General features: G+C 37.9%; 2 pseudogenes; both read left to right on the top strand.

Moving 5' to 3' along the window:
* Positions 1-705: 705 nt before the first annotated feature.
* LOC121442797 lies at positions 706-1,929 on the top strand (annotated as a pseudogene).
* A 7,781-nt stretch (positions 1,930-9,710) lies between these two features.
* On the top strand, positions 9,711-11,662 carry LOC121442773 (annotated as a pseudogene).
* Positions 11,663-17,988: the final 6,326 nt, after the last annotated feature.

Here is a 17,988-nt window from a genome sequence, read left to right as displayed (position 1 = left end):
CAGAACCTGTAGAGGGGGGCACAGGACCAGTGCTCTTTGCGAAGGCTGTTCCCATGGTCCCCTGCACCCCTGGCTCTCCCTCTCAGGCTCCCCAAAGGCCCCCGGCCCACTGCTCAGGCACGAATCTCCAACCACCTGCTTTCCCCACTACTCCTTAAATCATTTTTCTAGGTTGTTTGGGATTGGGTATCAGTGGAGCAGCATATATCTGAAATCAGAAGAAAGCACAAGGGGATGGGGAGCCATCACAATAGATCTCCTCTGTTTGCAAAGAAAACATCTATGTCATGAGGCTTCTGTCTTTGAAAGACATTAGTAACTGGAGGTCAGAAACAACAGTTTAAGTGTTACTTTGAGATAACTTTGTGAAAGTTGTGCAGTTTGTGTTTCTTTTATTTCTGTACACATATAATCAGAAGTAGCTGGGTAACATTGGTCAAGATCACACTTTTCCTTGCCTGAGTTTGCTTTGGTCTTTTGATTAAAAGTTGACTATATATTTCTGCATCTGCTTTTGCCTTTTTATATCATTCCCCTTAATTCTTTCACAAAAATTGTGCACATTTTTTATTTATGTATAATTGTGGAATGTATAGAAGTCATTATACATGAATTTTTATACTACTTTATCTGTAATCTAACTGTAATCTAAATATATTATTGGTTATCTTTAAAATAATGGACCTTCATCATCTAGATTGTAAGGATCATGTCTGCGAGTCAGGATTCTCGATCCAGAGACAATGGCCCTGACGGGATGGAGCCCGAAGGTGTCATCGAGAGTAACTGGAATGAGATTGTGGATAGTTTTGATGACATGAATCTCTCAGAATCTCTCCTCCGTGTTATTTATGCCTATGGTTTTGAGAAGCCCTCTGCCATCCAGCAGCGAGTCATTCTTCCTTGTATCAAGGGTTATGATGTGATTGCTCAAGCTATTCTGGGACTGGGAAAACAGCTACATTTGCCATATCAATTTTGCAACAGATTGAGTTAGATCTAAAGGCCACTCAGGCTTTGGTTCTGGCACCCACTCACGAGTTGGCTCAGTAGATAGAAAAAGTGGTCATGGCATTAGGAGACTACATGGGTGCCTCTTGTCATGCCTGTATTGGGGGCACCAATGTGCATGCTGAGGTGCAGAAGCTGCAGATGGAGGCCCCCCATATCATCGTGGGTACACCTGGCCAGGTGTTTGATATGCTTAACTGGAGATACTTGTCGCCAAAATATATCAAGATGTTTGTACTGTATGAAGCAGATGAAATGCTAAGCCGTGGGTTCAAGGACCAGATCTATGATATATTCCAGAAGCTCAACAGTAACACACAGGTAGTTTTGTTGTCTGCTACAATGCCCTCTGATGTCCTTGAGGTGACCAAGAAGTTCATGAGAGACCCCATTCAGATTCTTGTAAAGAAGGAAGAGTTGACCCTGGAGGGTATCCGCCAATTCTACATCAATATGGAACAAGAGGAGTGGAAGATTGACACATTGTGTGACTTGTATGAAACCCTGACTATCACCCAGGCAGTAATCTTTATCAATACCAGAAGGAAGGTGGATTGGCTCACTGAGAAGATGCATGCCCAGGATTTCACTATTTATGCCATGCATGGTGATATGGAACAAAAGCAACGAGATGTGATCATGAGGGAGTTCCGTTCTGGTTCTAGCAGAGTATTAATTACCACTGACCTGTTGTCCAGAGGCATTGATGTGCAGCAGGTCTCCCTAGTCATCAATTATGACCTTCCCACAAACAGGGAAAACTACATTCACAGAATTGGCCGTGGTGGTCGCTTTGGCCGTAAAGGTGTGGCCATTAACATGGTGACGGAAGAGGACAAGAGGACTCTTCAAGACATTGAGACATTCTACAACACTTCCATTGAAGGGATGCCCCTCAATGTTGGTGACCTCATTTGAGGGGCTGTCCTGCTACCTGGCCATAGCCAGGGTTCAGTCCTGGGGGGCTGAGGAACAGCTGGAGGGGGGAGGGAAGGGAGCCAAGGGATGGACATCTTGTTTTTTTGTTTTTGTTTTTCTCTCTTTAATAAATGTCACTTTTTGAGGCAAAAAAGAAGGAACCTTGAACATTTTAGACACCCTTTTCTTTGGGGTAGGCTCTGCCCCAGGCGCCGTCTCCCTCCCACCAAAACACTAATCATTTCCCTAACCTAGTCAGTCAGTCACCTGACTCTAAAGGGTTTCTTACCCTGCCAAGTCTCCAAAAGTGAGTCAAGGGTCTAAAAGATGTCTGGCCTTATTTGCTGGACCAAATCTACAGGGAGAATCCCTGCATGAAGTTGTCCGGGGAATTGTTCCCCAGGTGAAGGGAGCAGGGGAGAGAATATGGTAGCCATTTTTACATTGTTTTGTATAGTATTTATTGATTCAGGAAACAAACACAAGAATTCTGAATAAAAATACTTGGAAACTGCCAAAAAAAATAATGGACTTCATCAATTTTCTTCAGAAAATTTCTAATTTTATCAGTAATTATTGTTTTTTGGAAAGGTTATGTTAAAAGACTGCTATTATTCATCTTAGATGCCTGCTTCTTTCCATTTCCTGGCATTTCTATGTTTTCCAGTTGTTGCTATCTTCATATTTGAATCTTTGCTACTTAAGTGTTGGTATAATCAATACATAATCCCTTGAGCTTTCTGAGTGTTTCCACTGTGAATATTGGTTTGTTATCAGTTGTCCAGTTATAAATTGTTGAACAAATCTATTTGTATTCATTTAGTGGTGGAAACTTATCATACACAAAATCATAATTTTTATAGATGATCTTCATAAGGATCATCTTTTTCTTTTTTATGTTTTTTTTTTTGTTTTTATTAATCTGAGAAAGACTTGACTTACTGGATAAACGCATTTATGTGTCTGGGCAGGTGGCTCAGCACATATTCTTTTTGTGGATGACCTGAATTCAGATACCTACATGCTAGTTGATAGGTTAATTGTTGAAGCCCGTGTGGGTCCAACACAGATAATTATTTTCCCTAACTGGACTGGAAGGGAGGAATGATCAGACACAACTTACAGGGTCATCCTGTAGGGCAAGGTCTCTCGAAGATCTCTTCTTGTTTATTATCCAAACACCTTATATATCATCACATAAATTGAGTGGAAAAACACATTAGGCTGTCTCCTAGGCAACCAGGTGAATGGGCTTTTAGTCAGGTCTGCACCTAAGTGTACTAGCTGTCTCGCAGGCCATGAATTAGCATTTCTATAAGACTTCCTCCAAATTTCCAAGAAATAGGCACCAAACATCCTGACCAGTTTCAGCCAATACCTCTCCTCAGGAGATCTACATTTCTAACAAAAGAAGAAAGGAACTATACATCCTTGCTATTTTTATGCAGAGACAGCTTGTCTGCTGAGCTACATGATCAGCTCAGACCAGGCCTATGGTTTTTATGCCTGGCTGCTGCACCATACAGAAATATGGGCCTACAGTTAACAAATCTCTAATATTCCCAATTCAGCAACCTTCCTTTCTGTATGTCACCTCTTTGTGTGTGTATGAGTGTGTATGTGTCTGTGTGTGTGTATGATATTCTCTGTCATGCACAAACACACAAAAATAGCAGTAACCTTATTTTCAAAGATTCTTGGAACTTATAGAGCAGTTGGAGTAAAGCAAGTTGCTTTACATGTACACTGATTGTTTAAAAATCTGTTCTCTTGAAAAACCATTTAAAAAGATTTCATTTCCTCACTGTGGTGCAGACTTGGATTCAATCACCAATTGTAGGAAACAACATGGCAGTGATCCTAACAGATATCATTTTCCTTATCAAAAGAGAATGAGATGCTTTCAGTAATCAAAACTATTTTCTGTAAAATGAAAACATCAGAAGACCTCAAGAGAATATTGTAAATTTTGTGAAACAGTCCTTTTCACCAAAACCCATTTTCTATTATTGGTAAAGGAGAGAACAGGAGTGTACAGGATGTGTGATGGCCAGTGATTTCTTGGGAATTGATTTTGATTAGAATCTTACAGTTCTTCTTTAAGAAACACACACACACACACACATATACAATTCTTCTTTAAGAAACATATATATGTATATGTATATATATATTTGTGTTTGTCTCTTGTTTTGTAAATAGTGTCATCTATGTTGCTAATTTTGTGAACTATAATTTAATCATATCATTCATTGTTTTGAAAATGATGGACCTTCACCAATTTGTACTCAGAATATTTCTTATACTCTTTGGTGATAAACAGTTCTACATTTCTCTTCTTGATCTCAGATGCTTGCTTCTAATTATTTAATTTTATTTTTTAATTTATATTTTAATAATAAAGCTTGCCGGATGATCATAAAGTAAAACACATGCCATGGCCAGCCTTATACCACAGGCAAGGCTGACACATAGCTTTAATCCCAGTAGTCACACTAGTTTGTTGTAGAGTCAAATGCTGGTGTCTCATATCTTTAATCCTATCACTAAGGAGTTGCAGATAGGAAGTGACATGTCTGGAAAGAGAGAGGAATATAAGGTGGTCACGAGCGAGGAGCTGAGGGTTGAGTGGTTTTTAGATACAACATTCAGTCTGAAGACTTATAGAGACAGGATACCCCATTTAAACAGTCTAGCAAAATTCACCTAGGGGTTCCCTCGGAGGGGATGCTGAGGCTAAGGAAAAGTTAGATTAAGAGAAATGAAGGCAGAATCATAGGTTAGACCTACAGCATGAAAGGTCAATAGAAAACAGCCTGAGTTTATTTCTCAGCCAGCATATATACTAAATATAGCCAAAAGGCAGATCAAAAAGCAGAACAGCCAGCTCCCCTCCTCCCTGCACTGTGCTTGGAGGCAGTTCAAACCTGTGCCTTATCTGATTCAGCGAAGCAGCTTCTAATCACTAACAAGGAGTGCCCCTGGCTGGCCAACACTAGCCCAAATCTTAATAGGAAAAATGGACTCTTTCAGCTGGGCAAAATGCTTTTTCTGTTGGCTAACGCAGATGTTATTCACAGCCCTCAAGTTTACTGGAAGAAGTACAGCAGGCATGCTTGAACTCAAAGGGCTTCCTTAAGTCTGAAATGTGTCAGGATGATCATGATTATTAATATTATGGCAAAAGAGATATTTGTTGTTAATCTCTCCCAAGAAATTACTGCAAGCACTTTGCCAGTGTTTACTTGCTGTCCATTATGATTCAATTTTAACATTAGTAAAACAGTCCATAATTTAACTGTGGTCAATTCTTGCTAATAGATGAAGCTTCCATTTTCTTTTTAATATCCACTCATATTTTTTCCATATAACTTTATAGCTTTTTGTCTGTTTATATGGTAAAAATATTGATTTTAAAATAATATCTTTCCTCTGCAGTAAAATTCCTATAGGGGAATGCATAGAGTTTAAAATGCCTAGAATGAAGACCATGAGGTGGTGGCTCATGCCTTTAATCCCAGCACTTGGAAGGCAGAGGCAGGTGGAGTTTGAGGCCAGCCTGGTATACAAAAGCTACTTCCAGTACATGTTCCAAAGCTACAGAGAAACCCTGTATCAAGAAAAATGTCTTTTGGGGGCTGGAGAGATGGCTCAAGGGTTAAGAGCATTGCCTGCTCTTCCAATGATCCTGAGTTCAATTCCCCGCAACCACATGGTGGCTCACAACCATCTGTAAATAGGTCTTGGACCCTCTTCTGGCCTTCAGGCATACAGACAGAATATTGTATACATAATAAATAAATAAATATTTTTTTAAAAAAGAAAAATGTCTTGAATGTAACCAAACTTCAGATCCAAACCATCCATATATGTGTCCTATAATTTTATTTCCACTAAACCAATTTTTTTCTGCTTTAAATGATAATTCTCTTTGACTATTTAAATCGTTCTCACCTTTTATAGTTTGGTTCTAATTACTGTTTTGAATTTTTTACTCCAATAGTGGGATATAGATGGTCACTGCCTTGCAGCAACTTCAGAAAATTATTAAGATTCCACAAATAATCTCTCCTAATTTTTAAATTTAGGACTCAAATTTTTATAAAAGTATTTTACATGCTGAATAATTAATAGAATCTCCTTTTTGTATATTTTCAGAATATTTTGTATATTTTTAATCCCCAAGGTGACAAAGTTTGCTTTACTTCAGAAAACATTTTTTCTAAAGTATGTTCATTTGAATCATCTAATAAAATTCTGTATAATGTTGAAAGCATACCTAACTTGAGTATAATTTCAATTATAATAAGTAACAAACTACTAACCTGCAGTATTTTATACCCTCATTTGTTTATGATAAAACTTTCTAGGACTAGAAATTTTCATTGCGTGTTTAAGTGAGTTGTATTAGGTAAAATATCTTGAGTAAGAATATAACATCATAGACAGTATGTTTTAACAAAAGTAATGTCAAGTTTGTATCAAAAGGAAGTGTCCATATCTATATCAATGTAAAATGTATAAATACGTAGTTACTTTCAAAATTAATTTTAATGGTCTACCCTTTTATCTCATCATCCATACATATGCCACTTTATTCTTTTTAGAGCAGATTCAGTAATCTACACTTTTATCCTATTATTTCATTGGGTGCCTTTTTTAGGTGGATGTATATTTATGGGTATACAGTGGTGGAAACTGGCTATGTCCCTCTATATATCAAAGCATGTTAAAATAATATTTTAGAGTTTCTGTCTCATGTCAGGAGCATGGGGTCGAAAGAAAAAAGAATTGAGAAAAATTTTCACTTTTCTTCATATCTATTTTTGTCTCTATTGTACATGCCATTGAATACATATGTCTGTATATGTCTATATAAATAGTGTTTAAGTTTTCCACAATGAACAATGAATTTTCCTGCAGTAATTTTTAAATTTCCAGGAAGAAGATGGGGCCCCACAACAACAACTTAACCTGGTTGATATAATGTCATGATGATAGCGCTATTACAAGATCTGTTTTGAGTACCAGCGGCTCAAGATGGTTCCATCTTAGTTAGCTGAAATAGTACACTTTTTACAATGTTCTAGATTGATCTCCTTATAGGAAGCTCAGAAAAACCTTACCAAATATGCAGAGACTATTTGCAATTATACCAGACAGTAATCTTGGAACTTAACCATCATTTTACTTTCACAGAATCCCAAAGAAAGAACATCGCCCCCATGACAGCTGGAAGTAATTCTAAAAGACTACATCCCCTCTGCCAACAAAGTTTGTCCTTTGGGTGAGGGACATCATTTAATGGTTGATGATAATTGGTATAGGATTGTGGGTTGGAGGGGAAATTTTATAGGCTCAGGGATCTCTTTGAAAAAAAATGGGAAAATTGGATGAAATAATAGATTAGTGTGAGCTTACACACACTAATAATAGTGAGTAATAGAGTGAATGCATGTGAGTTATAATCTATAGGCAATTGCATTTGTATAGATTCTTATAAATTAATATAATGTTAAATAATATTGAATATTATATACATTCATGCTTCTAACTCTGCTTAAAATATTTTATAAATTGATATATATTTATCATATTGCAATGCACATTTCAAGATCTATTGTTTACATTTTGATGTCATTGTCCTCATTTGTTGCAAGTTGGTTATTATATAATATTTTAATATGAAATCTTAGTCTTTAAGTTATATAGGTATTAAAAATTATAGATCAATAGTCATCTATGTTTGTCATGCTTATAGTTAGAACAATCAGGTTCTTCAGATAAGTAGAGATTATATTCTGCATAGATAGGTAATCTTAACCACTTAAAAGAACTGTAGAATATAGCATTTAACTAACTTAGAGTTCTGTTGAAGTGAGGCACTATTGCTCCTGGTAGCATTGATCTATTCCCCGAGAGAATGTTGGGCACTGAAAACACTCCACTTTGAGCTTGTTTTTTTCTTGGCAAAACTGTCTTTTGGACAAAAACATGCTCATGCCTCCACTACTGACAATATAGATGGTATCTGAATATGGATAAACAGGTCTGTTAAATCTTGTAGTTAGTAACCACTGGCTGTAAGATTTCCTACAGCACCTTCTCCTTTTGTTTAAATAAGAGAGTTCTTAGCCCAATACACAATTCTATACTATAAATAAGAATAATATATTCATTAATTATCCTATCCTAAATAGTTTATGTCTTGTATAAGAACTTGGCCAAATCATGAGAGGAAAGGAACTTCAACTATCTAGTCTTCAACCCCATCGAAGATCCAAGAAGGGAAATAATATTACTTGAGTAAGCAGGAAGTGCAATCAAGCAACTTTCAAAATGTGTAACAAATTACAGAGACAACTGGCTCCCTGGGCAATCATCCAAAGTCTCATTTGCAATGTTGAAACAACCCACTTTGGCAAAGACCTAGAATAACGGACCGACCACTTAAAGAGGTAGGAAAATTTTTAAAAACTCTCTTATCCTATCTTGGCAAGATTTAACAATACTGCTTATCCATTTTTGGATATCATTTATCTTGTCAGTAGTTGAGACACGAACATGTCTTTGCCTAAAGGCCAGTTTTGCCAAGAAGAAAACAAGCTCCAAGTGAAGTGACCGGTGTTCAACATTTTATCGGAAATAGAATGATGCTACTAGGAGCAATTGTGTCTCACTTAAACATAACTCAAAGTTATTTAAATGCCATAATCTACAGCTCTTTGAAGTGGTTGAAGATTACCTATATATGAAGAATATAATCTCTACGTATCTAAAGAACCTGATTATTCCAACTATAAAAACAATAAATGACTATTGATCTATAATTCTTAATACCTATAAACTTAAAAACTAAGGCTCATATTAGAATATTATACAAGGGGGCTGTAGAGTCGGTTCGGTGGTTAAGAGCATTGCCTGTTCTTCCAAAGGTCCTGAGTTCAATTCCAGGCAATCACATGGTGGTTCACAACCATCTGTAAAGAGGTCTGGTGCCCTCATCTGGCCTGCAGACATGCACACAGACAGAATATTGCATACATAATAAATAAATAAATATTGGAATATTATACAATAAACAACTGAAACAAATGAGTACAATGACTTCAAAATGTAAACAATGTATAAGTATCTTGATCAGAGGTAGAAATGTATGCTGCAATATGATAAATATATATATCAATCCATAAAAATGGTTTTAAGCAGAGGTAGAAGCATGAATGCATACAATATTCAATATAATTTCACATTATATCAATATACAATAATCTATACTAATGCAATTCCCTGTAAATAACAACTCACAATATTCACTCTATTTACTCACTATTATTATTAGTGTGAGTAAGCTCACACTAATCTATTATCCCATTCAATTTTCCCATATTTTTTCAAAGTGATCCTTCAGCCTCTAAAATTTTCCCTCCATCTTGCAACCCTATGCCAATTATAATCAACCCCTAAATGATATCCCTAATTCTGAGAACAAACTTTGTTGGGAGAGGAGACGTTGTCTTTTAGAATTACTTCCAGCTATCATGGGGGGTGGAATTTTCTTTCTATGGGATCCTGTGAAAGTAAAATGATGGTTAATTTCCAAGCTTACTGCCTAGAATAATTGCAAATAGTCTCTCCGTATTTGGTAAGGATTTTCTGAGCTTCCTATTAGGAGGTCTGTCCAGAACATTGTAAAAAGTGCACCATTTCAGCTAACCAAGTTGGAACCATCTTGAGTAACTGGTACTCAAAAGAGATCTTGTAGTAGCGCTATCATCATCATGACGTAATATCAACCAGGTTGAGTTGATGTTCTGGGGCCCCATCTTCTTCCTGGAAATTACAAAATTTACTGCAGGAAAATTTATTGTTCATTGTGCAAACCTTCAACATTAATTATATAGACATATACAGACAAATATATTCAGTGACATGTACAATAGAGACAAAAATAGATATAAAGAAAAGTAAATTTTTTCTAAATTCTTTTTTCTTTCTGTCCCATGCTCCTGACATGAGACAGAAACTCTGAATTTTTCTTTTAACATGTTTGGATTTATAGAGGGACAGAGCCAGTGTCCAACTCCAAAGCCAACTCTATATATTCATAAACATTTATCCACCTACAAAAGGCACCCAAGGTAATGATAGGATAAAAGTGTAGATTATTGAATCTACTCTTAAAAAAATCAAGAGGCATATATATGTATGATGAGATAAAAGGGTAGATCATTAAAATTAATTTAAAAAGTAACTACTTATTTAAATATTTTACATTGATATAGATATGTATGCTTCCTTTTGATAGTAATTTGATATTATTTTTGTTAAAACATACTGTCTATGATGTTATATTTTTACTCAAGATATTTTACCTAAAACAGCTAACTTAAACATGTAGTGAAAATGGTTGCCAGGCAGTGGTGGTGCACGCCTTTAATCCCAGCACTTGGGAGGCAGAGGCAGGCGGATCTCTGTGAGTTCGAGACCAGCCTGGTCTACAAGACCTAGTTTCAGGACAGGCTCCAAAATCAGAGAGAAACCCTGTCTCGAAAAAGCAAAAAAAAAAAAAAAAAAAAAAAAAAAAAAAGAAAATGTTTAGTCCTTGAAAGTTATTATTATTAAAGTACTGCATATTAGTAGTTTCTTACTTATTAAAGTTGAAAGTATAATCATGTTAGGTATGTTTTAACATCATACAGAATTTTATTATGCCTGTTGTTCTTTTTCCAGGAACCTTGATGTTGGTGAATAACATCTGTGTTAGCCAACAGAAAAAGCAGTTATCTCAAAGTGACCCTTAAACTGTTGTTTGTGACCTCTAATTTCTGATCTATCTTCCGATGATAGAAGTCTCATGATATGGATGTTCTCTTAGCAAACAGAAGAGATCTCTTGTGATGGCTCTCCGGCCCTTGTGCTTTCTTCTGGTTTAGATAAATGCTGCTCCACTGATACCCAATCCAAAACAACCTAGAGAAATGATTTGAAGAACAGTGGGGGAAGTAGGTGGTTGGGGATCCCTGCCTGAGAAGCGGGCCTGGGGCCTTTGGGGAGGCTGGGAATGAGGATCCTTCAGCTACAGGTTCTGGGACGAGCTGGGGAGTACCCAGAAGCCAGAAGGAGCACTTCAATGACAGCATCATTGAGGACCCAGAGCTAGAAGGTGATCAAAGCTTTAGGGAGTCAGGGAGATAGAGGAAGAGGATGAGAAATTAAAGGAGCTACAAAATGAGGTAGAGAAGCAGATGAATAAGAATACAACCCCAAAATAAGAGCACAACCCCAGACAATGCTGGCTCAGTGATCATCTCTTGAGGAGAAGATGGAGGCTGATGCCAGTTCCATCTATGTTGGCAATGTGGACTATGGTGCAACAGCAGAAGAGCTGGAAGCTCACTTTCATGGCTGTGGTTCAGTCAACCGTGTTACTAATGTGTCAGTCTGTAACAAATTCAGTGGCCTTGGCAAAGGGTTTGAAGATGTAGAATTCTTAGAAAAAGAGGCAGTGAGAACTTTCCTGGCTTTAGGTGAGTCCCTGTTTAGAGTGAGACAAATCAAGATGATTCTCATCACTACAACAGACAGGCGTTTCCCACAAATCCAATACCATGCCCAGACTACCAATTACAACATCTCCCTGTCTCAATTCTACAGTGGTTTAAACAGCAGGCCCTGGGATCAAGTCTACAGGGGCCAGGCTAGAGTGATATCATGGTATTCCCCTTACTAAAAAAAGGATTAGAAGGAGAGAGGGGGAAAAAAGAATTTAAAAAGATAGAAAACAAACGATGACCTCGATGGGAAAAAAATGTTTTTTAAAAAAGATATACTGGAGGGCTGAGAGATGGCTCAGAGGTTAAGAGTAATGACTGTTCTTCCAGCGATCCTGAGTTCAATTCCCAGCAACCACATGGTGGCTCACAACCAATTATAATGAGATCTGGTGCCCTCTGCTGGCCTGCAGGGATAAATAAATAAATAAATAAGTAAATCTTTAAAAAAAGTTATATTGTGGAAGGGGGAGAATCCCAAAATTAACTGTAGGGACCTGCTCTGGGCAGTAGGGGAGGCCCAGGGAATGGGGCAGGTGTGACATATTTCCAATGGAGATTCAACGGACACTTCTCAAATGTGCAAACTGTTTCCTGTTTCTCTGCTCCACTTCACTCTCTTTAGGACTGCTCAAGGGTAGTTGGGTACGGGTGGTAGAAGAACTATTTTTACACAGAGTTCTGGAAGGGCACCAATCTGTTCAGCTTATTTTCTTCCCTCATCTTCTCTCTGTCTTTTGCAGTCCCTGCCTGCTTCTGATTTACCAGGTCTAGGCACACGCTACCCTTCTTTCCTCAGGGCTCCAGCCTCTCCAGGCTTTTTTGGTGAACTATTTTGTTTGCTTTTTTGTTTATTTTTCTATCTTGAGTGTCTTACTTTGCAGGGTCTTGTACCAGAAAGAACTCACTCCCAGTGGATTCAGTGTAAATTCTACTTACCTTAGAGAAATACAGTACTTTCTTTTGGGAAGTTTTGCAGTGTTTTTTTTTTTATTTATTTATCAGGTGTTCTTGTTTGGTTTTATTTTATCTTTACATTTTTCCCTTATATTTGGAAGGAATGGGAAGAAGTGGGAACAAGGAGGTGGGAGCTGGATTTTGTTTATTTTCTTAAACTCATTTAAAAGGGATGGGGCTTTTTAAAATAATGTGTCATGGAGAATGTTGTTTATGGAAAACAAAGAAAAATGAATTAATTTATTTTCTGCTACATGGGTTATGGTCCAAGATGTGGATTATGCTCTATCTACCTGTCCAATACAATGCACACCTGAGAAATCTCTGCAGATCAGAAACTCATTTTTCCACTGGAAGTCAGCTTCACTGGATCACACCATTGCAGCAAGTGGCAGGATCACATTAAAAGCATTCTGATGATGCATTGCAAGAAGGTCAATATCATCATTTCCTACCAGTTCTTAAACTATTTGTAATCCTTATAACACAAACCTGAAATTGGAATGCAATATTGAGAAATTCTGGAATCTAGACCTTCAGTTTTCTAATCTCTCTTCCCACTGCACACCAAGAGCAGTGCCCATGTGTGTACTCTAGACAATCACGATCACATCCTGAATTTCCAGAGACACCCCTGCCCCAATAAATTCATATAAATGGAGGCTCAGAGAACAAGGCCCACTGCCAACATGAACCACATAGACCAACATAAGTACATGCTGGCTCATGATCAGTCCAAGTCACAGCAGAAATGACAGTTCAACAGACCTGAACACCCAACACCACCATGGTATAGCTTGTGATCTTCCTTTCAACTGCTACTGCAGACACAGAATAGAATCATGGAAAGAACCCACAAACTGTCTGCTACTAGTACTCCCCATTTCTAACCCTTCCCAGAATTCCTTAATGGTTAGGGCCACATCGCTGGGCCTCAAAATATTAGCCGCTTATCTATAGAAGGATCAGATATCAAAAGACTCAGACAGCACAGTCCTTCCAGTTCTGCCCTCCCAGCCCAGAAGACAGGGGCCTAGATTAGAACGTTTGTATTTAGTACACATTATTCCACTCCCCTACAGCACATCCTATTCTTCATCCAAAGCACAGGGTCTTTTGTGTGCACATTGCTTGCACACTCACTTTCCAGTGCAGCCATTCCATTCCCTCAGAGATGGGAAATCCTAAAGACAAACACAGGTCACAGTCATAAAGGAATCACTGTTCCTGTGTAACTGTGGTTACTTTGTAACCGTTGTTAAACAAAAACAGACCATGAATTAGAAAACAATCAGGATATGTTACAGCTTGGAGGGAGCAAAGACAATGTGGACATGATGAAGTTTTAATCTCAAAAATTATTTTGAAAACTCGAAACACACTATATGGTCTTGTGCTCCAGAGACTAAGGATTTGTATTAGATCACAATAAATATTTCTCATGTATTTTCCTTAAAGATGAAGATCTTATTCCAGAAAAGTAACAGTCCTGTTAAGCAGGGACACAACATTTTACCCAGATCATCTATTTTTGATGAAATATTGTATATATCACAATTAGATTTCAAGATAAGGTCAGTCCCATACCCAGATTGCCATTGTATGGGGACTGCAAACAATGGTCAATCAGGACAATCATACATCATCACAATTGACTGATTCCACATAAGTAATCTCAGTTGAAGGAGGAAAGCCCTTAACCACAGTGCAACCTCTCACTTCCTGCACTGTGTCTCCACCAGTTTCAAAGTTGGTCATTGAGTTCAATTCTTATACCAATCCCTCTTCATTTCTAAGTCCCCAATAAAAGCCAGAATGACTAGCAGACACTCATTAACTGCTCTATTTTTCTTTCTCACTGACTAGTGAGGGACAAACCTGGAAGGAGTTGCAGTACTGTCTCCCCAGAACTGGGCAGCAGAGTTGGGATTAGGTAGGTGTTCAAAACAATTACATAGCATGAAGCAAGCCTAATGTATAGGAGACATTGCTCTCTCTACATAGAAATCAACATAACTTGAAAGAAATGAAATGAAACTATCAATGACTTAGAAACACTGGAGAACAGAAACAGAGATAACAGCAGCAATACACTTAAATAAAGTATTTAAAACTGATACCAAAAAGTGATCTTTAAAGTGATGATAATAATGCACTTTTAGCCGGGCGGAGGTGGTGCATACCTTTAATCCCAGCACTCAGGAGGCAGAACAAGGCAGATCTTTGTGAATTTGAGGCCAGCCTTGTCTACAAGGGCTAGCTCCAGGACAGGCTCCAAAGATACAGAGAAACCCTGTCTCAATACACCAAAAAATGCACTTTTAGGATTAAATAAAATTTTCTATTTGGACTTTAAAAAAGAGTAGGCCCTTTCTTAGGAGAGGGGATGTCATTAACAAGAGACAAATTGATGGTTCCCTTACATATGTTGACTGCTGAGCTCTGTAACCTGACAAATAGAGTTAGTCAATGGCCTGTTTTTCAAATCTTTGAGCCGACATAACTCTGTCAAGCAAGATCCATCATATTTCTTACCAAAATCAATCTACAGATTGAATACAATGCCCATCAAAATCCCAGCAAAATTCTTCAAAGACTTTGAAAGAACAGCACTCAAATTCATATGAAAAACAAAAAACCCAGGATAGCCAAAAAAATTCTATACAATAAAAGAAGTTCTGAAAGCCTCACAATCCCTGACTTCAATCAGTACTGAAAACAGCCTGGTATTGTCATAAGAACAGACAGGAAGACCAATGGAGCTGAATAGAAGACACGGATATCAATCCACCTATTTCTGAACACCTGATATTTGACCAAAAAGCAAAAAATATCAAGTGGAAAAAAGAAAGCATATTTAACTAGTGGTGCTGGCATAACTGGTTATCAACATGTAGAAAAATGAAAATAGACCCACATCTATCACCATGCACAAACCTCAAGTAGAAATGGATCAAAGACCTCAACATAAAGCCAGCCACACTGAAAATTATAGAAGAAAAATTGAGAAGTACACTTGAAGGCATTGGCACAGGGAACCACTTCCTAAATATAACCGCAGTAGCACAGACACTGAGAGAAACAATTAAATGGGACGTCCTGAAACTGAAAAGCTTCTGTAAAGCAAAGGACATGGTCAACAAGGCAAAACGACAGCCTACAGGATGGGAAAATATCATCACTAACCCCACATCAGACAGAGGTCTGATCTTCAAAATATACAAAGAACTCAAGATATTGGACATCAGAAGAACTCATAATCCAACAAAACAAAATGGAGTACAGACCTAAACAGAGAACTCTCAACAGAGGAATCTAAAGTAGCTGAAAGACACTTAAGGAAATGTTCAATATCATTAATCAGAGAAATGCAAATCAAAACTTTGAGATTCCATCTAACACCTGAAAGAATGGCCAGGATTAAAAACACCGATGACAACTTATGCTGGAGAGATGGTGAGGAAATGGAAACACTTCTGCATTGCTGGTGGGAATGCAAGCTGGTATAGTCCCTTTGGATGTCAGTGTGGCAATTCCTCAGAAAATTAGGAAACAACCTTTCTCAAGACCCAGTAATACCACTTTTGGGTATGTAACCATGGGATGCTCAATCATAACACAAGGACATGTGCTGAACTATCTTCATAGAATCTTGGTTTGTCATAGCCAGAATGTGGAAACAACCTAAATGCCCCTCCATAGAAGAATGGATAAGAAAAATGTATTACATCCAGGTCTACAAGAGCTAGCTCCAGGACAGGCTACAAAGATACAGAGAAACCCTGTCTCGAAAAACCAAAAAAAAGAAAAAAAAGAAAAAAAAGAAATATGTGGAACATTTACACAAAGGAGTGCTACACAGCAGAAAAAACATAACGACATCTTAAATTTTGCAGGAAAATAGACGGATCTAGAAAACATTATTTTGAGTGTGGTAACCCAGACACAGAAAGATAATTATCACATGTACTCACTCATAGGTGGTTTTTAAGCATAAAGCAAAGAAAGCCAACCTGCAAACAACAATCCCAGATCTTAGACAAAAATGAAGATGCTAAGAGAGACTTACATACATCTAATCTATATGGGAAGTATGAAGTAGAAAAAGACAAGATCTCCTGAGTAAATTTGGTACATGGCGACCTTGGAAGAGGGTTGAATGTGGGAGTGGAGAGGCAGGGAGTGAAGCAAAGAAAATTGTAGAGCTCAATATATATCAATAAAAAAAGATCGATCATATGTGCAGAGGATAGTTGCCTAATTGCAAATTCAATGTTCCTTGACTCAAGATAACCTTCCTAATCTGGACACCCACACAATCTGGTCTCTGTTCATTCACATGACATTAATTTACACATGATGGGCAATTACAAACCACTCCTGCTACCACAGTCAGGCCCTTTTTCATACTGGTGGCTGCAACAGCTGATAGCCTATGCTGTGCCCCCGCAGTGCACACAATAATCTATTCTTCCTATTGTGGTCTGAGGACAGAAGAAATGCTCCATATGCAAATCCTTTTCCTGTGACTGCATTGGCAGTCAACTAGATGGTTCAAATGCGTTATATTATTATTTTGGTTTTGTTTGAGTCAGGGTATCTTTGTAACTTTGGTGCCTGTCCGGGAACTAGCTCTTGTAGACTACATTAGCTTCAATCTCACCAAGATCTACCTGCCTCTGCCTCCCGAGTGCTTGGATTAAAGGCATGCACCACCACTGCCCGGCAAATACATAATTTTAAAACTGTGAACTGGTACAGACATTTAAGAACTTCGATGATGAGCCAGGTGGTGGTGGTGCACGCCTTTAATCCCAGCACTTGGGAGGAAGAGGCAGGTGGATCTCTGTGAGTTCGAGGACAGCATGGTCTACCAGAGTGAGTTACAGGACAGGCTCCAAAGCCACAAGAAACCCTGTCTCAAAAAAAAAAAAAAAGAACTTTGAGGGTGTAATATAGAGGACACTCAAGGTCACTGTCCAGGAAAGCGACAGACAAGGACCAAGGCCACCTGAGTCAACCTAACACAAGTTTCATCAGAAACAATATTTCTATCAGGATGGAAATGTAGCTCTTCTAGAATTAATACGCCTTCCCACTGAGAAATCACATCACACACGTAGAAGATCAATAAAGAAAAGTCTCTTTAATGATGTTATGCATTGATCTGTGTCCAACGCTCAAGGGGAGCTAGGTTAGACAGATTTTGCATTTAATATATGCTGTATATATTAAATACAGCTCTTGTAGACCAAGCTGGTCTCAAACTTACTGAGATCTGCCTGCCTCTGACTCCCGAATGCTGGGATTAAAGGCGTGGGCCACCACTGCCCGGCTTTACTTCTTTATTTATGTTTTGTTTATCTTGTTTTTGATTAATCTGAGACAGACTTGGATTATTTGATAAAATTTATTATGCATCTTGGCAGGTGGCTCAGCACATATTTTTTTCCTTGTGGATAACCCAAATTTAAACCTACATTCAAGTTTGCATGTTAACAAATGTCTACTATTCCCAATCCAAGAAATCTGACAATCATTGTTTTGT

The sequence above is a fragment of the Microtus oregoni genome, unplaced genomic scaffold (assembly GCF_018167655.1).
Source record: "Microtus oregoni isolate MIOR12 unplaced genomic scaffold, Mior012 000095F_ref0000231, whole genome shotgun sequence".
Classification (NCBI taxonomy): domain Eukaryota; kingdom Metazoa; phylum Chordata; class Mammalia; order Rodentia; family Cricetidae; genus Microtus; species Microtus oregoni.
Note: the sequence above shows the minus strand (reverse complement) of the source record. Positions and strands in the feature narration are given on the sequence as shown.